This window comes from Zootermopsis nevadensis, unplaced genomic scaffold, assembly GCF_977971745.1.
Source record: "Zootermopsis nevadensis isolate Lab colony 2312 unplaced genomic scaffold, Znev_1.0 Znev_ptg000023l, whole genome shotgun sequence".
Lineage (NCBI taxonomy): Eukaryota > Metazoa > Arthropoda > Insecta > Blattodea > Termopsidae > Zootermopsis > Zootermopsis nevadensis.
Window position 1 is genome coordinate 9,585,126 of NW_028259155.1, and position 26,492 is coordinate 9,611,617.

The following is a 26,492-nucleotide window of genomic DNA, read 5'->3' on the forward strand; positions in this document are numbered from 1 at the left end:
ATGGGGACAGATTTTGTTCCCGAAACGTCGGTTTACTACGGTAACCAGTTGATTATGTGTAATAAAATTGTCTGTATCTTGTGAATCACACAAAACATCATAGTTGAATGGTTAGTACTCCTGCTACATGTTTGGCAGGTCCTGGGTTCAGATCTTGGCCTGCAGACTGGCTATCGTGACGAAGGCTTGTTGTGGTTTTCCTCAGTCCCTCCAGAAAATGCTTGGATAGTTCCTTAAATTAGGCCATGATCACTTCTGTCCACATGTTTTCCAATTCTCTGTTTACTATCATCCTCTCACTCGACATTATAAAGTCTCAGCTAGTGACAGCATCGTTAAATAAAGTATAAATAAATTGTGAGTCACATGAAGATGGCTGCCTTCTGGGTTGTAGCATTACAACACAGAAAACGAGTCATATTCGTACTCGCCACTGTGAGAACCTCAATTCTTACTGTGACTCGCATGCTTTTGTTATGCTGTAACTTTGTGTGCCTGAAACTCGGGACTGTCAGTGTGATGGTATGAGGTAAGAAATTCATGAACATGTGTCTGCACGACCTTGAATTTTAAGACATCCCATCTTACTAGTGACATCTTATAAATTGATCTGAAGTTGTCACTGACATGAAATCCCACAGTCTTGGACTGGGGACATTAAAATATCATAGTAATTTATAAAAAATACATTTAACACTGCTTTAGCTTTATTCAGCTTTCAGTATCACATTTAATTTTCATTGTTGCAATTTGCATGCTCTTTCCTAATGTTCTTCAGTAAGACACATCCTAGCTGCTGATTTAACTTCCTTGTGTAGAGCAGATGCTCATGTGAAAAGAGTGTGAAGATGACAGCGTTGTGGGATATTGCGCAGTGTAGTGTAATATAAATTGACACCATTATTAGGCGATCTCTCTGGTGATGAAGGCAGTAAGCATATTCCCCTTGTTACTTCATGCTTTTAAGTTAGTCATGTTTCTTTTCTGTATTAATAACATAGGCAGGAAAACTGTGACATGAGTTAAGAAAAATAAAAGCAGTAAGTACAGTTTCTATGGGATATTATGATACAATGTATAAAATGTGAAAGTAGGGCAAGGAAATATCTCAATTTGGGAACTCTACATTCAGACAGGTAAAATGCCATTTGTTGCTTTCGAACATTTTCGCTAGATCTACTGATACTATTGGTAGCACTGCATTAATCTAAATATATCGATATGGGAAAGAATGACTAGCGAAATTGCGTCGATCACTTTCGTAACCTGTTTTGAAGTACAGTACATATTTCTTGTACAGAGGTTTTGCAGTTATGTCAGACAGCAGACTGGCCGTATCTGATGCGAAGGTCTGAAAAAACAAGCACACAAACTGTGATGATCTCGTGGTAGTGGATTGTGTCTTGGAGTCTACGACTAGACAGCGGCGGATTTATCGTACGTAGTAAGATTTAGCAATTTGTGCGTTGTATTATAATTTTAACGGTTACATTATTTCTTGACGATGACTTCGCAGTTATACACACGAAAGTAAACAAGGTACGAAGTACTGGTTAATCTTGCACTTGTACTACCTTATCCGTGTGTTTGGTCACGTAACTTCGTCTTGTTTCAGGTTCGGACTTCTGTAGGGCCCTATTAAGCATGACAGATCTGCGATTCGATGGCCGAGTGGTTGTAGTTACAGGAGCTGGTGCAGGTGATTATCGTACACGAAAATAATGTTTGTGCCTGATCGCTTTTCTAGTATGCAAGACTTTCTTTCGGAAATATTTAATTCTTGTCGAAATTATTTTAGGTTATCGTTCTTGTCTTCGCGGTTTCAGCTTCATTAATGACTATATTGTACAAAAAAAATATAGTTCTTTCCCTCATTTGTTAAGACAAAAATATGAAATTGAAGGGTGTGGGCTGCTACAACAGTATGTTTCCAGTTTTAATTGTACCAGTTTGTGTGTGTCCATTTCCATGGATAAAAGTTGTCATGATAATATTAAAGTATGATGAGACTCCACATGCCATGTGATGTGTGCACTGCAGAGGTGAGTTAATACCCTTCTCTTTTATCATTTGTCTGTTTCCATTGTCTCATAATCGTATTAATCATGGCATTTGCTTACAACTTCTTGTAATGAACAGTTCCGTGTGTCGTTTCACCCACTTATCATTTCTTGTGTGCCAGTTCCTCATAATTCTGACCAGCCATGACTTTATGTTTCAGGCCTGGGTAAAGCATATGCCCTGCTGTTTGCGGAGCGTGGAGCATCAGTTGTGGTGAATGACCTTGGTGGTGGTCGCCATGGCGATGGGAAGAGTAGCAGTGCAGCAGACAGTGTTGTAGAAGAGATCCGGCACAAAGGTGGGTTTAGTGCATTATGATGCTTGTTGGCTGCTACTGCATTTGCATGTAAGTTTCTTCTTTGTCCTCTCACCTCTTCTCTTTCTCCTTCCTTCTTACAAACTGCTTCCTTGTGTCCCTCTCTACCACCTCCGTCTGATTCCCTTTCCTTTCCAACTTCTGTTTTACGGTGAAGTCGCAGCACCGCGGGATTGCATCTGTATCGTAGATTGTTTTGTTTCTGGTAGGTGGCAAGGCTGTAGCCAACTATGATTGTGTGGTGAATGGAGAGAAGATTATATAGACGGCTCTGGAAGAGTTTGGACGAGTAGATGTGGTAGTGAACAATGCTGGGATCCTGGACAAGTCATTCTCCAGGATTAGTGACGCAGACTGGAGTATGTTTGAGATTAAATCTTATTCTTGGCCATAATATCAGATTGTGGGGTACTTTCAGTGTATTTGGACTGCTACAGTCAGTCAGTCAGAAAACTAAGAGCGCCAGTGACTGGATATTATGTAGCTGTCCCAGGGGCCATTTTACCTTAAAGTCTGATAGTTCAGTGAAATTGGAATATCATTTTTCTGCAGAGACTAATTCTGAAAGAGTTAAAATTCACAAGCGTCTATTCTCATTGTGGTTCTGACCAGTTTCAAGAGACTGTCCATGGCATTTGCCTAGAGAGGCTGAGGAAAACCTTGACAAATACTGTCTGCTATGCCGAGCTGTTTTGTCTGTTGTTGATTTTGTATAGGAGGCCAAAAGAAAAGGGACTATGGTAGATTTCTTGAGTTCAGGGATGGTTTTGCATGCTTTTTTGTCTAGTTACTAGTGCTGTTGAGGTTTAATGATCATTTGTTACTGTTGCAGGCTTAATTCAGGACGTACACCTAACAGGTGCTTTCAAGGCAACTCGAGCCGCGTGGCCTCACTTCCGTAAACAAAAGTATGGACGTGTCATTGTGACATCCTCCAATTCTGGTCTATATGGGAACTTTGGGCAGGCAAACTACAGGTCGGTGTTAGTGACACTTCAGTATATTTATCTTTCATAGGATTGATCATTTGTATAATGTGTGCGTGATATCTTGGACATTAATCTGTTCTGCTTTGAATATCTTTGGGATTTAAAAGTATTAATTACAATACACCCCTCCCCCCGCCTATGAAATATTGATTTAACATTCTGGTTATTTATAAAAATAAAAGTTTGTCTTTGGTTGCCAGAAATGGTAGAAACTGTTTTCCCCCACAGTTCCTCAAGACAGATGCTGGGTTAGTGTGTTATATAACCGAGGGTCACTTCTACATCCTCTCCAGTTCGCTCTTCCTTTCAGGACTGTGTAATTTGTGCGGCTGAAAAGTTGTTCTCAAATAAGAAAGTTGGTGTGAGCGATGGCCGCTTTATGCATTTCTTGGGAGGAGTCCATGTATGTTTTTTTTTATGGTTGCAGTGCTGCCAAGATGGGGCTGGTTGGTCTGAACAATACGTTAGCGATAGAGGGCAGGAAGGACAACATCCACTGCAATGTGATTGTGCCAACTGCGGCATCCCGGCTTACTGAAGACATCCTGCCACCTGGTGGGTGCTGCTGATACTAAAGCCTGACAGTGTGTCACTTCTGTTTACAATAAATGAACATCAAAATGATGCAAACAGTGCATTTTGGAAGTATATTCACCCTTTTGTCATATTATCAGTTGTAATAAATAGTTCATGTTTTGGAGATCTGTTATCAGCAGTTTTTAATATTGTCTCATGATTATAAACACTAATGTGATACTGATAAGTCACTTGTTTGTTGCACAGATTTATTTGCGCAGCTGCGCCCAGAGCTGATTGCGCCAGTCGTCGCGTGGCTGTGTCACGAATCCTGTGAGGAGACTGGCTCCATCATCGAGTCTGCTGCTGGCTGGGCAGGAAAATGTAAGTGTCAGTGGCACCCCTGTTCGGAATATGCTCGATGCCTGTAACAACACCACTGGTTCTGAGTCATGTGATGCCGTCCAAAACAGGACTGCATTTCATTAGGGTCATGAAGGTTGGGTCTGTTGTTGCTCTTTCAGTGAAATGCAGAAATGATTTTTTCACTGCAAATCACAATCGTAGATAAGTCGCAGAATCTGCATGTGGACTTCCGTAGATGTGTCAACAGCGGTAGAATGACCGGATTCATGTTTCAAGGGTCCTGATTTCAGTGAGACAGCTTGGAATAGCCATGAAGCGCAGTAATGATAGACAAGCAGAGAACCGTTTACCTCCCGTGCTGAGTGTCGGCAGAACTTTCCATCAGGATGCGTTCTTGTCTGACAACCTTCAGGTTATCTGGTGCGTTCACCGGGCGGCCTGCTGCGTGCACAGATGAATGAGCTGGTGACGCCAGAGGCTGTTCGTGAGAACTGGGGCAAGGTGACAGATATGTCTGCTGCCGTTAAATTGGAGTCCATCCAGGAGGCATCTGGTACCCTGATGACCGTTCTGGAGCAGATGAACTCGAACTCTGGGCTTTCTTCTGATGGCGTGAGTTATGACTCGATGTAGTTTTTTACATATGCTTTCAGATAGTAATTATTCAAGTTACCCCTGTGTCTAAGCACCATCCAGTGGAGGTGTATAGAGGGAGTGTAGTATAAGACGTATGAATGAGCAGAATTAATTTTGTTTATTGTGTACAGGATTTTAGCCCGTCGCCATAATTGTAGTACGTGGTTTACGTTACTTCAGTTGTGGCTTACGCCACTGGAGGTCCAGTATTTTGTTAAATGAGGTGTACATTAGTTTTGGCAATGGCTGGTGCTGCCATCCAAGTATTGATGGTGGCTAATCTTTGTGCAGACTTGAACTTCTTTTGTCTTCTTGGTGACACTTATTCTGTGAACATGGTTTAAGGTCCTGATTTCCTTTCCAGAAGAGTGTTGTGACAAAGTTCCAATACACTCCTCATGACCTGATCCTGTATGCACTGGGAGGTGAGTAATGTGCCCTTATGTGCGTGTGTTTGTGACAGTGTGTCAGACAAGTAATGTGTTTGTTTTATTGCAGTTGGTAGCACTGTGACCAACCCAAGTGACCTGAGATTCCTGTATGAAGGCCACGCAGACTTCTCTGCGTTGCCGACGTTCCTCGTGTTGCAAGGCGTGTCTGCCGTGATGGAGTCTAGTGTTACTGCTGAGGTGTTCAGTGGCAGGGATTTCAATCCTGCCAGGGTAAGTGAGGTTATGTCTTGATAAGCAGACTCTTTTGAGGATAACCGCAAGGTTCAGCATCGGTCATTTCGAAGCCTGCCTTCGGATGCAACCCTGAGCCACCTCACAATCTTCTTGCTGTGTTTTCATCTCTGTATGTGCATTTCTTGCCTTCGCAGCTGAACATGTCCATATATCTTAACGCAAGGCACATTTTACTGCCTGTGCTTTGTCTATTACGAATATAATAGCCAGTCTCCATCGCACTTGACTTGTTTAGTTCACTGTACATGCAGTGAGGAAGAAATTAAAAGTCTGCTGGTCCTCATGGAATGAAAGCAGATCCAGCTTCTGCAAAAATAATACTGCAGTGAGTTGTTTTTCTGTTCAGTGCAACAGAGGATCATTCAGGTCGTATTCTATGCTAGTGAAGTTGTAATTGAGCAGTGTGGTGTGGACTCGGGGAATGCTTGCTATCATTCAGTCCAAAATGTTTTGTCCTCTCATCTCACATCAAGAAAACTAAAGATACAAAAGTTGTGCTGTATGGGTGTTAAACTTGGTCTCCCACTTTGAGGGAGGAACATAGATTGAGGGTCTTTGAGAACAGAGTGTTTAGGATATTTCGACCTAAGAGGCAGGAAGAAAATTGCATTATGAGCTTCACGGACTGTACCCCTCACTTGATACTGTTAGGGCGATTAAATCGAGGAGGATAAGACGGGCGGGACATGCGGAACGCATTGTGGAGGGGTGGGGTGTTTACAAGATATTGGTTAGAAGGCCTGAAGGGAGGAGATTGTGGGTGAGACATTGGCGTAGGTGGGATGGCGTTAAGATGGATTTTTGGGAGATAGAAATCTATGGAGCAAACTGGATGCAGCTGGCTCAGGTTAGTCTTATGGCAGGCTTTTGTGAACTCAGTGATGAACCTTTGGCTTCTATAAAGAAAGTGTTCTATTTTTTGAGAAGCCAAGTATACAGTCAGTTTTTCAAAGAATATCCTGCACCATAGAGAGAGTGAGGATAGAATTCACACTGATTCAGTGAGCTGCACAGAGTGTAGATGCTTCCCACTGGCATGCCACTCGGTCATGTAAACAAATGACAGTATTCAGTTGTTTTTGCAGATATATCATAAAGTATTTCTTTCTTTCTTTCTTTCCACTAAATGGATTCGAGAAGTTCTGCTAACTTAAAGATAGTTCAGTGGTTTCGACGTAGAGACTGATTGGATTATGAACCTTAGGGTTGCTGATGAGGCACAAAGGAATGAGAAACGATTGAGTACATAATTGGAGTTGACTGAGGAGGATCGTGTTGCTGCTATGTTGCCAGATGTTGCATGGTGAGCAGTACTTGGAGGTTCTGCGTCCCATCAACAGTGAAGGGACTCTTGAGGTGCACTGCAAGGTGGTGGATGTGTTGGACAAGGGATCCGGGACTGTTGTGCTGGTGGAAGGTGAGATAAAATTGTGCAGTATGATCATTCCATTTGTAACTTCTGTCAACTTGGTTTGTGCAGTTGTAACGTGTCTCTTTTTCTTTGATCTGTCTAGGCTAGGGGGAATATAAGTGGTTTAAAAGTCTAGTCTTCAAGGTGATACAAATTCAGTTGCTGTCTGTTGTCATTATTGCAGTGGAGACATCTGATGAAAGTGGTGAGAAGGTGGCACAGTCCCTGCTGACAACATTTGCTGTTGGAATGAAGGGTGTTACAGACAAGCGTACTTCACCCTATGATGTGCCAACAGCAGAACCACCAAAGCGGATTCCTGATTTGTCTGTTGAGCAACACACGTCTCTTGATCAGGTCAGAATAGAGGGAAGCATGTGTTACGTGTGAGGCTCTTTGGTTATTTTTCTTTGAAGGGGGGGGGGGGGGGGGGGAATGTAACTTTTCTTATTCTGTGTATGTATTTTTAGTTTCTTCTGTCAGTAGTACTAACGTGTGAAATATGGAGAAGAAGGACAATCTAATTAAGATCTTGACATATTTGTGGTGATAGAGCTTTGTAAAATGTGCATCCTTCAGATTATTTGATGTAGACTGAAAATGCTGACTGCTTTGAATCTGCACTTATTGCTGTGTGTGAAAATTATGACTAATGAAGCACTGCAGCTAAGTCTGTAGAATTTAGTATGGAGAGAGATCATAAACACACCTACAAATTAATTGTCAATGTTTCTTCACTTCAACATTATTTCCTGCAGGCTGCACTCTACCGACTGTCTGGAGACCGCAACCCACTTCACATTGACCCGAATGTGGCTGCATTTGGTGGATTTGATCGGCCCATCCTGCACGGTCTGTGTTCGCTGGGCTTCTCAGCCCGCCATGTCCTACAGCAGTATGCGGATAATGATCCAACCAAATTCAAAGCCATAAAGGTGTGTAATAGAAACATCTCTTTTTGGGGCTTTCCTATTTTCACATTCTCATGATAACATTCCAGCACCCTCTTTCTGTTGTTCTATGGATTGTTTGTGTTCACAGCATTTTTCACTTGCCTCTTCCGTGTCTGATGTACAGTTCAGTTGATGTCAGTCATTGTACTTTCTTATTCTTTCCACATGCTTTCCTATTTTCTCGCATCCCTGTTGGAATACTTCATAACCGTGACTCCCATTCACAGTGGATACGTTAAGGGAGGCCTATGGTAAGTAAAAAAATATTCATGTGAAGCATGGTGCAATGGTGTGGCTTGATAGTAGATTTCTAAGTTGTAATTCCGGAGGACTGTTCATAACATTTTACCATTTCAGTCTCTTCTTTTTAATTTTATCATCTTGTTGCTTTGTAAGTTCTTTGTACTTTTTTTCCATCAGAGAGATTGTTAAATATGATGTTATTTCATGAATCTGTTTCATTTTCAGAGGTTATATAGCATCAGATAGAATGAGAGGATAATGAATGGGTATGAATTTGGAAAGGGGCAGTAATATTAATTTTCATGTTACTATGCTGGAAGTTCTTTGGAGGGACTGAGGAGAACTCTGATTAGCCTGAGAAGGATAGTCAGAAACTGGACTGAGATGCAACCTGATATCCCCATTAATATGGTTTAGATCGTTGCACTACACAGGCCATCAGAGTGTGAGGGTATGAAGAAAATGATGACTGTCACTGGTTTACAGGCTCGGTTCAGCAAGCCGGTTATCCCTGGGCAGACACTACAGACTGACATGTGGCAACAGGGGAACCGTATCCACTTTCAGACCAAGGTGAAAGAGACGGGGAGCGTGGTGATATCTGGCGCATATGTCGATCTCACCGAGGCATCCGTCCCGCAGCACAAGGTACGTTTTTGTGGCTGACTGATGGGCCAAGATCATCTTTGATGATGGTTGTTCTGCTGGTGAGAAATTTCGTTGCTGCTGGCCTTTCGTCACGTTCACATAATTCTGCCCTTATGCTCTGTCATGAGCTGGTTGAGTCCTATCTATCTCTTCACATCATATTTCTCTAAGGTGCATTTTAGTAATGTCTGTGTGTGTGTGTAGATCTCCCAAGTACTGTTTTCCTTTCAGCTTTTCCAATGAAATTTTTGTGTCAAATTTCATGTCTACACAGTGGAAATAAAAAGTCACACATATTGCAGGTTCCTCACAGAAAAATGCAATTTGATTATGCAGTACACTGCTACTAAACAAGACGAAGCATTTGAGCTGTGTTGTTTGCATGTAAAGCTTACTTAATATAAATGTACATTTTGATGTAAATTCTGTAATTGTGTGTTGGAGAATGTTTAATTTAGTGTGGGTTTAATGAGCCAAATATAAGATTTAATTCTGGATTTTTAGTAAAATGATAAGAAAGCTCTGATGGGCAGGGCATACAGCATGCATGAGCAAGACATGAAATGAGTACAGAATTTTGTGTGGAAAACCTGAGGGAAGAGATGGCTTCAGAGACCAACTCATAGATGGGAGTGTAATATTAAAATGGATCTTTAAAATACTGGGTGTTAGGTTGTGGATTGTGTTCAAGTGGTTCAAGATAAGTCCATGAGGCAGGCCTGAGCTGTGTGGTGTTTGTTCCTACAGATTGCAAGTTGTGTTTTAATCGATATAAAGTGTAACTGATATTCTGTTATCTTGTGATAACCTGCATTGTTCAGCCTAGCAATTTCTTACTCTCAGTGACAAGGTTATGTTTCCTTTTTGTTAAGATCCCAAACATTACAGCATTGCTAGTATCACATCTTCAGTAAGATCCATTTTAACCCTTTAAAGCTGAGTTGTAACTGTATGTACCACCTGCTGTAACAGTCATTATCTCTGCATTTTGCCCACAGAATATATAATGTGGGTTTTATATTGATCTCAGAATAAACAGTAATTTATTTCTCTAAGCAGCATTAACTAGTTTAGTGTTGTTGTGGAGACGTGTTGTGTTTTCTTTGAGGTAACAATGTATTGATAGAATATTATGCACCTTCACTGTGGCTGAAGGGGTTAATTATTTTCTTTAATTTCCTAGTTGGTCTTCAGAGGTTACTCAAAAGCTCTATGGAATTTCTTTGTTTTCTCTTTCCTAGTTACATTTCCAGCTTATGGTAAATATCTGCAAATCAATTTCTCAGGATATTTGCATCTTCAGTGGGCAAAGTGAGGAAGAAACTTCACGATTTGTACAGTTCACTTAGTGCTTTGTGAATAGTGAACTGTGGGAGACAAAGAGAAGTTGTCACATGAATACATTGTTTCACTACACTTGTTTATGTAAAATGTCATTAGGTCAGAAATTGGCTTAGACTTGGAAAAAAATTTTGGCATGAAGCTGGGGGTGGAGCCGAGTCATGATATGGCCATTTGTGTGTGTTTTGTGTAACAGAATAATGAACCTTTGTTTTGTAAAAGCAGTAAGTTTTTTGACTAGCTGAGTCACTGTCAAGGAGGCAGGAAAGACTTTGCACTTTAGCCTACATGTAAGGTTGTCTTGATAACATGTACAGTACAGTACAGTACAGTAGCTGTGTTCAAGGTCATGGAAGAAACACAAGTGAGTAGCTCTGATGTATGCTGGTTGCATCAGTCAGTCACTATGCCTGCTGTGATGAGGTCCACCAAGGTGAGGGAAGTGAAAACTGGAATTTGTAGTTCAGAGGCACATCTCATGTCCTGACATAGAATGAAAATATGAACATTGTTTTGCATTTGTTTTTAAGCTAAAAATATAGTATTCATAAATATTTAACACGTTCAGGAAGTACTCATTATTGATTACAGAGTGTGTAACCATCGAAACTACTCTCAGTAATGCTAAAGATCAAATTACATCATATCCATATTTTTCCACTTTTGTATGGTTGTAAAATATGGTTTCTTTCTTTGTGTGAAGAACCTAAATTGTGTTTGAAAACAACCAAATATTATTTGGGATCTTGAAGGATCAAATAAGTGGATTCTTAGGATAGTGAACTAAAGGACTAAATGTGTTGTTCATAAGATGAAAACACATAATGTATGCATAGTTTGGTGGGAATCCTGTTAAAAAAATTGGACATAAGTAAGACTGAGAATTTAAGGGGAGGATAATATTAAGCTGGATCTTAGACAAATACAGATGTGTTTGAACTGTGCCAAAGTGGCTTGGTCCTGCAGCTAGTGATACTGTTTGGTATTGGCAATGTTCGACCTTCGTTTTCTATCACCAGAGAGTTAACAGGTTCCTAGAGACATGCAGAAATGGTGTATGATGTTGGTGGCTTTGTAAACTGTAATGTGAGGTTGCATTGTTGGTGCAGGCATCCACATCAGCGCTGGATTCGGATGGTGTGTTTGACTTGCTGAAAAAGCGGGTTGCGGCAAACCCAGAGCGTGCCAAGAAGATCGGTGGTGTGTTCCAGTACAACATCACCAAAGATGGCAATACTGTTGCCACCTGGAGTATGTATCACACAGTTGTCATGGATTTACAGCACTGTTAGAGAGTAAATTTTATACAGACTAACTTAAAACTTTCATCTGTTAAACGTTTTGTCTGTGCGGTTAACTCTCCTACTTCATATCTGGCAGATCTTGGGTTTGTATCTCATTTGAGAGACAGGGTTTTCTTATCATAGTCACGGAAGGCAATGATGAGACCCTCGCCGGGTTCGCTTGTCACGGCCACTTGCAGCTGAAACGGAAAGACTTGTTATGCATTTCTGTTGCGTCCTACAGGAGCAGTGTGTGACGATGTTAACAGAAACCCAAAAAACAAAACAAGAGATAAACTTAGGAATTTTACATGATTACAGGCTTTGTGGCATATGTATTTGTCAAGAAGTTCTGGAAAAATGAAATGTATGCAGAAATTTGATGGTGAAACCTGAGGAACACCACTTGGAAGACTTGTAAGAAGTTTGGAGATTAATATTCAATTTTAGCTTTGATGTTAGCTATATTCAGTCCTCAGTTCATTTTAATTATGAGCTTTGAATATCAGAGAAGCAGACAGAAACAAGTATGGTGTCCATAGATGGATTTTCCAAGTAATATTTAAATGTTTCAAAATGAAAATCATTTTATCAATCTGAAGAATTTGTGTTTTATGCTCATTATTTTACAATGGCTTCCTGTACATTCTAAATATATAATTTAGGACCAGCACAATGGAAATTACAAACATTTCTATGAATTTTGACCACGGTCCATGCAAGTGATAACTCACTTCAGAGGCATCCTCTGTTGGTCTGTAGTTGACTTCTGCAGCTGTGAAGTTGAAGTATCCATATTTCCTTGGTCTGACAACTACTACATGAGATACATTTGTCCCTGCAGGGATCCTGTCAATCTTGATGTTGAGCTGACCACCCACCAAAGTGAAGGCCTCTTTGTGAAAGCTACTGTCACTCAGCTTAACACCAAGAGCAGTACTTGTGCCAACATTATATAGTGTGTACTGCAAAGAATGTTGTGTGTTATAATGAAACAAGTTTATGAGGTATGTTGGTATTATATGGGTACTAAATACAATATTATCATGAGATGCTCCATATTCTTTGGCTTGTAACATAAACGGCCTATGATATGTAAAAATTTCTATTCTGCAAAAACAACCGGACGATAATTTTTCTGAAACAATATGACATCTAAATATCCCAGCTGTACTAACCTTAACTACTATGTCCATGTCTTCAACCAGATATCTATTCAGTATCTGTTTCGAGCTGATTGCGCCAGTCGTCACGTGGCTGTGTCACGAATCCTGTGAGGAGACTGGCTCCATCATCGAATCTGCTGCTGGCTGGGCAGGAAAATGTAAGTGTCAGTGGCACCCCTGTTCGGAATATGCTCGATGCCTGTAACGACACCACTGGTTCTGAGTCATGTGATGCCGTCCAAAACAGGACTGCATTTCATTAGGGTCATGAAGGTTGGGTCTGTTGTTGCTCTTTCAGTGAAATGCAGAAATGATTTTTTCACTGCAAATCACAATCGTAGATAAGTCGCAGAATCTGCATGTGGACTTCCATAGATGTGTCAACAGCGGTAGAATGACCGGATTCATGTTTCAAGGGTCCTGATTTCAGTGAAACAGCTTGGAATAGCCATGAAGCGCAGTAATGATAGACAAGCAGAGAACCGTTTACCTCCCGTGCTGAGTGTCGGCAGAACTTTCCATCAGGATGCGTTCTTGTCTGACAACCTTCAGGTTATCTGGTGCGTTCACCGGGCGGCCTGCTGTGTGCACAGATGAATGAGCTGGTGACGCCAGAGGCTGTTCGTGAGAACTGGGGCAAGGTGACAGATATGTCTGCTGCCGTTAAATTGGAGTCCATCCAGGAGGCATCTGGTACCCTGATGACCGTTCTGGAGCAGATGAAGTCGAACTCTGGGCTTTCTTCTGATGGCGTGAGTTATGACTCGATGTAGTTTTTTGCATATGCTTTCAGATAGTAATTATTCAAGTTACCCCTGTGTCTAAGCACCATCCAGTGGAGGTGTATAGAGGGAGTGTAGTATAAGACGTATGAATGAGCAGAATTAATTTTGTTTATTGTGTACAGGGTTTTAGCCCGTCGCCATAATTGTAGTACGTGGTTTACGTTACTTCAGTTGTGTGTTTCTTGCGTATGGTGTTGGAAGAAGCTGACTGCTTCATTGTGGCTTACGCCACTGGAGGTCCAGTATTTTGTTAAATGAGGTGTACATTAGTTTTGGCAATGGCTGGTGCTGCCATCCAAGTATTGATGGTGGCTAATGTTTGTGCAGACTTGAACTTCTTTTGTCTTTTTGATGACACTTATTCTGTGAACATGGTTTAAGGTCCCAATTTCCTTTCCAGAAGAGTGTTGTGACAAAGTTCCAATACACTCCTCGTGACCTGATCCTGTATGCACTGGGAGGTGAGTAATGTGCCATTATGTGCGTGTGTTTGTGACAGTGTGACAGACAAGTAATGTGTTTGTTTTATTGCAGTTGGTAGCACTGTGACCAACCCAAGTGACCTGAGATTCCTGTATGAAGGCCACGCAGACTTCTCTGCGTTGCCGACGTTCCTCGTGTTGCAAGGCGTGTCTGCCGTGATGGAGTCTAGTGTTACTGCTGAGGTGTTCAGTGGCAGGGATTTCAATCCTGCCAGGGTAAGTGAGGTTATGTCTTGATAAGCACACTCTTTTGAGGATAACCGCAAGGTTCAGCATCGGTCATTTCGAAGCCTGCCTTCGGATGCAACCCTGAGCCACCTCACAATCTTCTTGCTGTGTTTTCATCTCTTACTCACTTCTCTAAGTGGCTTCTTTTCCAAGAGATTTCTCCACCAGAGTCCTATATGCATTTCTTGCCTTCGCAGCTGAACATGTCCATATATCTTAACGCAAGGCACATTTTACTGCCTGTGCTTTGTCTATTACGAATATAATAGCCAGTCTCCATCGCACTTGACTTGTTTAGTTCACTGTACATGCAGTGAGGAAGAAATTAAAAGTCTGCTGGTCCTCATGGAATGAAAGCAGATCCAGCTTCTGCAAAAATAATACTGCTGTGGGTTGTTTTTCTGTTCAGTGCAACGGAGGATCATTCAGGTCGTATTCTATGCTAGTGAAGTTGTGGGGTGTTTACAAGATATTGGTTAGAAGGCCTGAAGGGAGGAGATTGTGGGTGAGACATTGGCGTAGGTGGGATGGCGTTAAGATGGATTTTTGGGAGATAGAAATCTATGGAGCAAACTGGATGCAGCTGGCTCAGGTTAGTCTTATGGCAGGCTTTTGTGAACTCAGTGATGAACCTTTGGCTTCTATAAAGAAAGTGTTCTATTTTTTGAGAAGCCAAGTATACAGTCAGTTTTTCAAAGAATATCCTGCACCATAGAGAGAGTGAGGATAGAATTCACACTGATTCAGTGAGCTGCACAAAGTGTAGATGCTTCCCACTGGCATGCCACTCGGTCGTGTAAACAAATGACAGTATTCAGTTGTTTTTGCAGATATATCATAAAGTATTTCTTTCTTTCTTTCCACTAAATGGATTCGAGAAGTTCTGCTAACTTAAAGATAGTTCAGTGGTTTCGACGTAGAGACTGATTGGATTATGAACCTTAGGGTTGCTGATGAGGCACAAAGGAATGAGAAACGATTGAGTACATAATTGGAGTTGACTGAGGAGGATCGTGTTGCTGCTATGTTGCCAGATGTTGCATGGTGAGCAGTACTTGGAGGTTCTGCATCCCATCAACAGTGAAGTGACTCTTGAGGTGCACTGCAAGGTGGTGGATATCTTGGACAAGGGATCTGGGACTGTTGTGCTGGTGGAAGGTGAGATAAAATTGTGCAGTATGATCATTCCATTTGTAACTTCTGTCAACTTGGTTCGTGCAGTTGTAACGTGTCTCTTTTTCATTGATCTGTCTAGGCTAGGGGGAATATAAGTGGTTTAAAAGTCTAGTCTTCAAGGTGATACAAATTCAGTTGCTGTCTGTTGTCATTATTGCAGTGGAGACATTTGATGAAAGTGGTGAGAAGGTGGCACAGTCCCTGCTGACAACATTTGCTGTTGGAATGAAGGGTGTTACAGACAAGCGTACTTCACCCTATGATGTGCCAACAGCAGAACCACCAAAGCGGGTTCCTGATTTGTCTGTTGAGCTACACACGTCTCTTGATCAGGTCAGAATAGAGGGAAGCATGTGTTACGTGTGAGGCTCTTTGGTTATTTTTCTTTGAGGGGGGGGGGGGGGTGAATGTAACTTTTCTTATTCTGTGTATGTATTTTTAGTTTCTTCTGTCAGTAGTACTAACGTGTGAAATATGGAGAAGAAGGACAATCTAATTAAGATCTTGACATATTTGTGGTGATAGAGCTTTGTAAAATGTGCATCCTTAAGATTATTTGATGTAGACTGAAAATGCTGACTGCTTTGAATCTGCACTTATTGCTGTGTGTGAAAATTATGACTAATGAAACACTGCAGCTAAGTCTGTAGAATTTAGTATGCAGAGAGATCATAAACACACCTACAAATTAATTGTCAATGTTTCTACACTTCAACATTATTTCCTGCAGGCTGCACTCTACCGACTGTCTGGAGACCGCAACCCACTTCACATTGACCCGAATGTGGCTGCATTTGGTGGATTTGATCGGCCCATCCTGCACGGTCTGTGTTCGCTGGGCTTCTCAGCCCGCCATGTCCTACAGCAGTATGCGGATAATGATCCAACCAAATTCAAAGCCATAAAGGTGTGTAATAGAAACGTCTATTTTTGGGGCTTTCCTATTTTCACATTCTCATGATAACATTCCAGCACCCTCTTTCTGTTGTTCTATGGATTGTTTGTGTTCACAGCATTTTTCACTTGCCTCTTCCGTGTCTGATGTACAGTTCAGTTGATGTCAGTCATTGTACTTTCTTATTCTTTCCACATGCTTTCCTATTTTCTCGCATCCCTGTTGGAATACTTCATAACCGTGACTCCCATTCACAGTGGATACGTTAAGGGAGGCCTATGGTAAGTAAAAAAATATTCATGTGAAGTATGGTGCAATGGTGTGGCTTGATAGTAGATTTCTAAGTTGTAATTCCGGAGGACTGTTCATAACATTTTACCATTTCAGTCTCTTTTTTTTAATTTTATCATCTTGTTGCTTTGTAAGTTCTTTGTACTTTTTTTCCATCAGAGAGATTGTTAAATATGATGTTATTTCATGAATCTGTTTCATTTTCAGAGGTTATATAGCATCAGATAGAATGAGAGAATTTGGAAAGGGGCAGTAATATTAATTTTCATGTTACTATGCTGGAAGTTCTTTGGAGGGACTGAGGAGAACTCTGATTAGCCTGAGAAGGATAGTCAGAAACTGGACTGAGATGCAACCTGATATCCCCATTAATATGGTTTAGATCGTTGCACTACACAGGCCATCAGAGTGTGAGGGTATGAAGAAAATGATGACTGTCACTGGTTTACAGGCTCGGTTCAGCAAGCCGGTTATCCCTGGGCAGACACTACAGACTGACATGTGGCAACAGGGGAACCGTATCCACTTTCAGACCAAGGTGAAAGAGACGGGGAGCGTGGTGATATCTGGCGCATATGTCGATCTCACCGAGGCATCCGTCCCGCAGCACAAGGTACGTTTTTGTGGCTGACTGATGGGCCAAGATCATCTTTGATGATGGTTGTTCTGCTGGTGAGAAATTTCGTTGCTGCTGGCCTTTCATCACGTTCACATAATTCTGCCCTTATGCTCTGTCATGAGCTGGTTGAGTCCTATCTATCTCTTCACATCATATTTCTCTAAGGTGCATTTTAGTAATGTCTGTGTGTGTGTGTAGATCTCCCAAGTACTGTTTTCCTTTCAGCTTTTCCAATGAAATTTTTGTGTCAAATTTCATGTCTACGCAGTGGAAATAAAAAGTCACACATATTGCAGGTTCCTCACAGAAAAATGCAATTTGATTATGCAGTACACTGCTACTAAACAAGACGAAGGATTTGAGCTGTGTTGTTTGCATGTAAAGCTTACTTAATATAAATGTACATTTTGATGTAAATTCTGTAATTGTGTGTTGGAGAATGTTTAATTTAGTGTGGGTTTAATGAGCCAAATATAAGATTTAATTCTGGATTTTTAGTAAAATGATAAGAAAGCTCTGATGGGCAGGGCATACAGCATGCATGAGCAAGACATGAAATGAGTACAGAATTTTGTGTGGAAAACCTGAGGGAAGAGATGGCTTCAGAGACCAACTCATAGATGGGAGTGTAATATTAAAATGGATCTTTAAAATACTGGGTGTTAGGTTGTGGATTGTGTTCAAGTGGTTCAAGATAAGTCCATGAGGCAGGCCTGAGCTGTGTGGTGTTTGTTCCTACAGATTGCAAGTTGTGTTTATAATCGATATAAAGTGTAACTGATATTCTGTTATCTTGTGATAACCTGCATTGTTCAGCCTAGCAATTTCTTACTCTCAGTGACAAGGTTATGTTTCCTTTTTGTTAAGATCCCAAACATTACAGCATTGCTAGTATCACATCTTCAGTAAGATCCATTTTAACCCTTTAAAGCTGAGTTGTAACTGTATGTACCACCTGCTGTAACAGTCATTATCTCTGCATTTTGCCCACAGAATATATAATGTGGGTTTTATATTGATCTCAGAATAAACAGTAATTTATTTCTCTAAGCAGCATTAACTAGTTTAGTGTTGTTGTGGAGACGTGTTGTGTTTTCTTTGAGGTAACAATGTATTGATAGAATATTATGCACCTTCACTGTGGCTGAAGGGGTTAATTATTTTCTTTAATTTCCTAGTTGGTCTTCAGAGGTTACTCAAAAGCTCTATGGAATTTCTTTGTTTTCTCTTTCCTAGTTACATTTCCAGCTTATGGTAAATATCTGCAAATCAATTTCTCAGGATATTTGCATCTTCAGTGGGCAAAGTGAGGAAGAAACTTCACGATTTGTACAGTTCACTTAGTGCTTTGTGAATAGTGAACTGTGGGAGACAAAGAGAAGTTGTCACATGAATACATTGTTTCACTACACTTGTTTATGTAAAATGTCATTAGGTCAGAAATTGGCTTAGACTTGGAAAAAAATTTTGGCATGAAGCTGGGGGTGGAGCCGAGTCATGATATGGCCATTTGTGTGTGTTTTGTGTAACAGAATAATGAACCTTTGTTTTGTAAAAGCAGTAAGTTTTTTGACTAGCTGAGTCACTGTCAAGGAGGCAGGAAAGACTTTGCACTTTAGCCTACATGTAAGGTTGTCTTGATAACATGTACAGTACAGTACAGTACAGTAGCTGTGTTCAAGGTCATGGAAGAAACACAAGTGAGTAGCTCTGATGTATGCTGGTTGCATCAGTCAGTCACTATGCCTGCTGTGATGAGGTCCACCAAGGTGAGGGAAGTGAAAACTGGAATTTGTAGTTCAGAGGCACATCTCATGTCCTGACATAGAATGAAAATATGAACATTGTTTTGCATTTGTTTTTAAGCTAAAAATATAGTATTCATAAATATTTAACACGTTCAGGAAGTACTCATTATTGATTACAGAGTGTGTAACCATCGAAACTACTCTCAGTAATGCTAAAGATCAAATTACATCATATCCATATTTTTCCACTTTTGTATGGTTGTAAAATATGGTTTCTTTCTTTGTGTGAAGAACCTAAATTGTGTTTGAAAACAACCAAATATTATTTGGGATCTTGAAGGATCAAATAAGTGGATTCTTAGGATAGTGAACTAAAGGACTAAATGTGTTGTTCATAAGATGAAAACACATAATGTATGCATAGTTTGGTGGGAATCCTGTTAAAAAAATTGGACATAAGTAAGACTGAGAATTTAAGGGGAGGATAATATTAAGCTGGATCTTAGACAAATACAGATGTGTTTGAACTGTGCCAAAGTGGCTTGGTCCTGCAGCTAGTGATACTGTTTGGTATTGGCAATGTTCGACCTTCGTTTTCTATCACCAGAGAGTTAACAGGTTCCTAGAGACATGCAGAAATGGTGTATGATGTTGGTGGCTTTGTAAACTGTAATGTGAGGTTGCATTGTTGGTGCAGGCATCCACATCAGCGCTGGATTCGGATGGTGTGTTTGACTTGCTGAAAAAGCGGGTTGCGGCAAACCCAGAGCGTGCCAAGAAGATCGGTGGTGTGTTCCAGTACAACATCACCAAAGATGGCAATACTGTTGCCACCTGGAGTATGTATCACACAGTTGTCATGGATTTACAGCACTGTTAGAGAGTAAATTTTATACAGACTAACTTAAAACTTTCATCGGTTAAACGTTTTGTCTGTGCGGTTAACTCTCCTACTTCATATCTGGCAGATCTTGGGTTTGTATCTCATTTGAGAGACAGGGTTTTCTTATCATAGTCAAGGAAGGCAATGATGAGACCCTCGCCGGGTTCGCTTGTCACGGCCACTTGCAGCTGAAACGGAAAGACTTGTTATGCATTTCTGTTGCGTCCTACAGGAGCAGTGTGTGACGATGTTAACAGAAACCCAAAAAACAAAACAAGAGATAAACTTAGGAATTTTACATGATTACAGGCTTTGTGGCATATGTATTTGTCAAGAAGTTCTGGAAAAATGAAATGTATGCAGAAATTTGATGGTGAAACCTGAGGAACACCACTTGGAAGACTTGTAAGAAGTTTGGAGATTAATATTCAATTTTAGCTTTGATGTTAGCTATATTCAGTCCTCAGTTCATTTTAATTATGAGCTTTGAATATCAGAGAAGCAGACAGAAACAAGTATGGTGTCCATAGATGGATTTTCCAAGTAATATTTAAATGTTTCAAAATGAAAATCATTTTATCAATCTGAAGAATTTGTGTTTTATGCTCATTATTTTACAATGGCTTCCTGTACATTCTAAATATATAATTTAGGACCAGCACAATGGAAATTACAAACATTTCTATAAATTTTGACCACGGTCCATGCAAGTGATAACTCACTTCAGAGGCATCCTCTGTTGGTCTGTAGTTGACTTCTGCAGCTGTGAAGTTGAAGTATCCATATTTCCTTGGTCTGACAACTACTACATGAGATACATTTGTCCCTGCAGGGATCCTGTCAATCTTGATGTTGAGCTGACCACCCACCAAAGTGAAGGCCTCTTTGTGAAAGCTACTGTCACTCAGCTTAACACCAAGAGCAGTACTTGTGCCAACATTATATAGTGTGTACTGCAAAGAATGTTGTGTGTTATAATCAAACAAGTTTATGAGGTATGTTGGTATTATATGGGTACTAAATACAATATTATCATGAGATGCTCCATATTCTTTGGCTTGTAACATAAACGGCCTATGATATGTAAAAATTTCTATTCTGCAAAAACAACCGGACGATAATTTTTCTGAAACAATATGACATCTAAATATCCCAGCTACTATGTCCATGTCTTCAACCAGATATCTATTCAGTATCTGTTTCGAAATTAGCAATCTGGCACCCGTTTCTTCTTCCTCATTACCATCTACATAAGCAGCTAGGGCTGCGAGAACAAAAATACTTATAAATTTCATTCTTTCAAGACTTTTAACGAAATATTAATTTATACACTCCCCAACGTGTTGTACGCACGAGTACTTCGAATCTTTCCCAACGGAATGGCACTTCTTTATCAAAACTTCCAACTCGTTGCCAACTCACAAGCAACAAAGCATGTAATTCGACTCCTACTGGCAATGACCGCACTTAAAAATTAGTTCCGGTTCCCTTCATTGTCACCAATTTAAAAGTTAATGACGATAAAATATACCGTTCCAGCCGTTGCCAATGTTAAAATGAAACTGTTTTGGCTTCACTGTTAAACACGGAAGTTTAGAAGTTCCATAGTTTGTAACATGCTTTGTAACTCAGAACTGTAGTTTGTTAATCGGCTGTACTTCGTATGCGATTATTTGGAATAATTATTAGGCACATATGGATGTGCTTTGTTATCGGTAATATAACGTAACTGTGTTGAGAATCATGTCGATGTCTCTGTCATCAGACCCGGAATTGGAAATGAAAGTTAAAAAAGGTTTGAAAACGTGTCAAACATGGATTGAGTTGTTTATGTTGAACTTATATACGTAACATTGCAAAGCACTGCCCCCGATGGTGGAGAAGAGGGTAGAAGTTACCAGACTGCATCATGAGTTGCAGGGACGTTGCTACGATGTGGAGTATGCCATTGGGTAAGGTTTAAAGGAAATTCTGTTCGTTCACTAGTATTCAAGAGGAACCTTGTTCCCAAGTGAATACTTTTCCACAGGCTTGTAGCAGCATCTTGCTCATTTCTAGTTGACATTTTGAATTATGTGAAGTGTAATTTCTTTATGTTACAAGGAAAGCTTATTATTTAATCAATTAACTTAGTGATTTTAGACCTTCATTCATTTGACATTTCTGCCTGGCAAAGGAATAAGATCCTGAGTCCTGACACAAAGTCGCCAAATATGGTGTGTGTGCATGTGTCTATCTATCTATATATATATATATATGATTTGGAAGAAAAGTGAGAATCACAAGACCTTCCCAGAACTTTGTGTAGTTTTTTCAGCAGTTGTATTGTTCTCCAGGGCAGTGAAGTCTATGGAGGGGGCAGAGGATAACCTTGGTAACATACAGGAACTGCTGAAGAATGCGGTGTTCTTGCGACAGCAGATTAAGTATGAAGAAGCTCGCAGGTGAGTGTTATTGTGAATGTTGTGGACGTGATTTCTGTGGTCTGTCTGTGCCTTCTCTCAGGGTTCTTCCCATTTTATTCATATGTGAACTGAATGTAAGATGAGCAAATGTGTTTCAGTTGGAAAAGAATGTACTATAGCAAGTACAGAATGCTAAATTTGTGGGTTACCTGTGTGTTAGAATACATGAAGGAAATAGGGTTTGGGGAATTTGGGACACAAACTTGTTTTATAGCAACAGGAAGGAAGTCTGTCACTAGTGTAAATCCCCCATAAATAAATATCTCCTATGCGTAAGGAAAAAATGATCTGAATTGTTGTGTAGTACATGGACAAAACTATTCTGTGCAAATCCTCGTTTGGGAAGGAGTGATTCTACCAGTAAATTATAGCAGTGTTGTGTTAGCACTCCTGTTTCTCAAATGAATTACGTCCTATGCACAAGTCTCAGCAGGGGATTTGCTGTCCTGACTGAAGAGGGTTTTTTTTGTCAGTTTCCTCAGATCTTCCAGTTGAATCTGATCATAGTGTATCAGAATATGCCAGTTGATCCAGTGGTTTTTGAATGACTTATAAAGCAGTCTTATTAATTAAGTAAGCTGCATGTGTATGTCCATCTAGCCTGATTCAGTTACACAGCAGTTGACTGGTTTTTGTGAAATTTGGTGTGAATATCTACCATTTCAGTTCTCTTGATCTTCTGTTCATTTTAACTTTGTCATCTGCCATTACTGAATTGAGTTTTGAGGTTCTTATGATAGTGAATATGGAGGTGGCTGTCTTGCAGGTTGTTGCACCATTTAATGTAAAAATCAGTTTGTGCAACGTCGCAGGCAACCATCTTTGTAATGAGTTGTTTTGTAGGACACTAAATTAATTTTATTGCTCTGTGGATCACTGTTTCATTCACAGTAGTGTAGAATACCGGTCAGACAGTGTGTTAGTGATTTTTCACCTTGCTGTGATTCTTCATGTGTGTTAGAATTGTGTTTTGTTCTTGTGTGCTGATCCAAGAACATTTGGATTGGCATGCGCATATGCGCAACGCATGTGATTTATGTTGCATGTCTTGTCTGTGTAGGCTCCCCCACTAATGCTGTGACATGCCAGGTAATTGCTGCTTCCTGTTGTTTATTATGTTGGTAGTATATTATGGTAAGCAGTCACTACATGATCATGATGAAATTGGGGATATCACATGGCCTTAGAATTGTTACTGTGTAGGAGAAAGAGTGCATGGTCACATGGACATAATGTTTCATTGATACAGAGGACACTACAGAACAAGGGAACTGTGGTCCTATAAGTGGGAAATATTAACCTGTCAGTGTGGGCTGTGTCGAATGGACGTCTTTGCACGGTGTGATAGGTGCCATGTATGTTTCCAACATCAGAGTGAAAGAAATGACTATATTTATTCAATTGTGAGGTGATACTGAACTGTGCAATATCGTTATACTAAGAGACAGTATATTTAAGACATTTATTTCCTCTATTAGGTTGAAGGCCAGTTCATGCTTCATTGTTCAAAGTTCCTGCTTTTGGAAAAGTTCTTAATTACAGATAATAATGGCTACTTATTTCACCTGCTGTTTTGTGTGGGTGTTAAACTTGGTGTCTTGCACTGATGTCTGTGATGAGCAGAATACATGTAACTAAGAGAAACATACAGGCAGCGAGAGAAAATTACATAATGAGGAGCTTCATGAATTGTGCTGTTTTTTTGGGAAAGTGTTCAAATCAAGAAACCAGTGGGTGGTTGGTGTTGCCCAAGGAATGTAGTGGCACTTTAGTATTAGCAGTGGATAGTTATATAATCAATATTGTTTGTGCATGTTTTTTTTCCTTCAAATTAGCCATTTAATTACTATGTATTTGCATCGCTGTTTGTTTAATTTTGTTCAGATTACAATTTCATGTCTTGGATCCTCCATTCACAATAATCCTAATCCCATTTAGTATTAAGTAATTTGTACGGTTGAAATATAATTATTAAATAGCCTACGAATCAATTAGTCAGTTCATTCACCCTTTTAGCCACTTGATCTCTTAATCACAGTCAGGCGGCTAAGCAACCAGTGGATCAATCAACTGCTCATTCTGTTCAAAGATATTTGTTCGTACAGGAACAAGAAGGAGTCATACTAAATTAAGGGTTTGGTGCAGTCTTTACTGTATGATCTACTATTAGCTTCTCAAGGACTCTGCTTCATGAAAATTTTATTTACAATCACAAAATCATGTTTAGATCTTCAAGGACACCGGTTGACCACAGTTTGTTGGGAACAATACTGGTGATTCATGGTTAGGATCATTTTGGTTATATTTTGAGGATAAAATTCATATTTTGGGTATGAAATTCTTACTTGAAACTACATTTCTCGGGCATTTACAGTGAATCCTTCATTTAGTTCAGATGCCAAAAGTGGTGTTCTGAAAGTGCAAAGTTAAGAGCTTTCATTAAAGATTTCGGTGAGGAATATTTTAGTTCTGATGGAACAATTCTGTTCTGTAAACTTTGTGAAGTTAATGTTACAGCTGGTAAGGGATTTAATGTGCAACAACATTGTGATACAAGCAGTAGGCAGGTCAGGTTTCTGTTGCGATATGAAGTGAGCCTGCCAAGTGTACTGAACATACTGCACTGATTTCCTGGCAAGCAGTAGGCTGGTCAGGTGACAGACAGCTTTTCCCCGAGTAAAATCCCAAGGATCAATTAAGCTTCTTCTCTCAGCTATTCCCAGAAAGACAAAATGCATTCACTTTTAACTAACACAAATGCAAAAATAAACAGCATTCTGATGACGCAGTTGATTGAACATGTACTTTTGTTCTTGGGGAGGGGGGCACACCACACACACTTCTGAGTATATAAATGTCACTTATCAATGCCGTAAACGCCTCATGGCGTTTATTTATTTGATTCCTCGGGAATCATCGACACATAACCTCAACCGTTAAACGAGAACACCCTATCATTCCGTAACCTGATGACAGCCCACCTAGATCGCTGTTCGCACACATAAACTTACAGCACCTAAGACTAGATTCACGCAACAAATTTTACCAACTCTCTCTCTCTATCTCTGCGCGAACTTGACTACAGCGAATTCTAGTAGCGAACCCAGTAAACTACGTATTGAGCGGGAAATGCAGGGCATCGATATATCAGGAAGATCCAGAATCGTAATCTTGTAGGAGCCTGGTAGCCGAATGGATAGCGTGCTGGCCTGCGGAATACGACATCGGCAGTTCGAGACCCAGCGGATTCTTACAGTAGTATTAATTCTTAATTCTTACAGTAGTATTAAGTTCTAAATATAAAACGAGGGCAGGACTCAGGACTCAAACGATTTCTGATTTCTGATTTCTGCCCTCTAAAAATAATTGTGGGTTACCGGGAGGGTGGGGCGCCTAATATGATAGAATGAGGGGGGTTATGCACAAATATATAAAAGGGGGCTCAGTTGGGGGTATACCAACAACATACAGACATCAAAGCATATGAGTCGAAAAAGAAACAATCCAGCGAAATAAATCAAACCATCAAACCTGCATGCTTGTCATGTAAGCTGTTGAGTGTGTTCGCAGACTGACTTGATATCTGAACAGGAAACCTGATGGGACAATGAATGAAGTGTGTAATTACCTGACCTATAGGATGCACTTTAAATGTTGTGATTGTAAGTGTGAGATGATATGTTGACAGAAGTAAATGCAGTTTGGGATTGACATTATTGCTGTTTCCAGTTGGTATAGGTATCGTTTGTAGGCGTGGGTGGAGACTATTTGTGAAGTGATTTTGGTTTTTGTTATGTAGTGCTGTGACCTGCCGGGGTATTTTCTGTGCTTGTGGTGTGTTAAGCAAGGATAAAGGTTTTAAAACTTGTAAACTTGTAAGTTTGGCGTGTGGTGTTTGTTATGAATTTGGATTTGCTTGCAAAAATCTCATGCCCAGTAGATGACAGATTTGTTGATTTATTTGGCTGGATTTTTTCTTTCGACTCAAGTGCTTTGAACACATTTTGGTTAAAGATTGTTGATTGATATGATGTCTGTTTGGACCACCTTTGGCTGCTCCCTCATAAATATATTTTTGCATAACCCCCTCATTCTCTCATCTTCGGCTCCCCACCCACCCGTTAACCCTCAATTATTTTTTTAGAGGGCAGAAATCAGAAATCGGTTCAGTCCTGCCCTCGTTTTATATTTAGAACTTAATACTACACTTAATACTACTGTAAGAATCCGCTGGGTCTCGAACTGCCGATGCCATTCGGCTGCCCTTCTGTTCCCGCTCAATACGTAGTTTACTGGGTTCGCTAC

The 26,492-nt window shown here is 40.3% G+C and overlaps 1 pseudogene across 1 annotated transcript; it reads left to right on the forward strand.

The window, feature by feature from the left end:
- The first annotated feature begins 1,357 nt into the window (after positions 1–1,357).
- LOC147872921 (peroxisomal multifunctional enzyme type 2-like) lies at positions 1,358–25,492 on the forward strand (annotated as a pseudogene). Its single transcript, XR_015536617.1, has 27 exons — positions 1,358–1,437; positions 1,616–1,699; positions 2,222–2,359; positions 2,587–2,736; positions 3,210–3,354; positions 3,794–3,921; positions 4,150–4,266; positions 4,661–4,860; positions 5,249–5,309; positions 5,383–5,546; positions 6,864–6,987; positions 7,166–7,338; positions 7,740–7,916; positions 8,664–8,825; positions 11,276–11,455; positions 12,611–12,773; positions 13,168–13,367; positions 13,801–13,861; positions 13,935–14,098; positions 15,145–15,268; positions 15,447–15,619; positions 16,017–16,193; positions 16,924–17,085; positions 19,537–19,678; positions 20,032–20,127; positions 20,555–20,717; positions 22,059–25,492. The product of XR_015536617.1 is annotated as a peroxisomal multifunctional enzyme type 2-like (transcript).
- Positions 25,493–26,492: the final 1,000 nt, after the last annotated feature.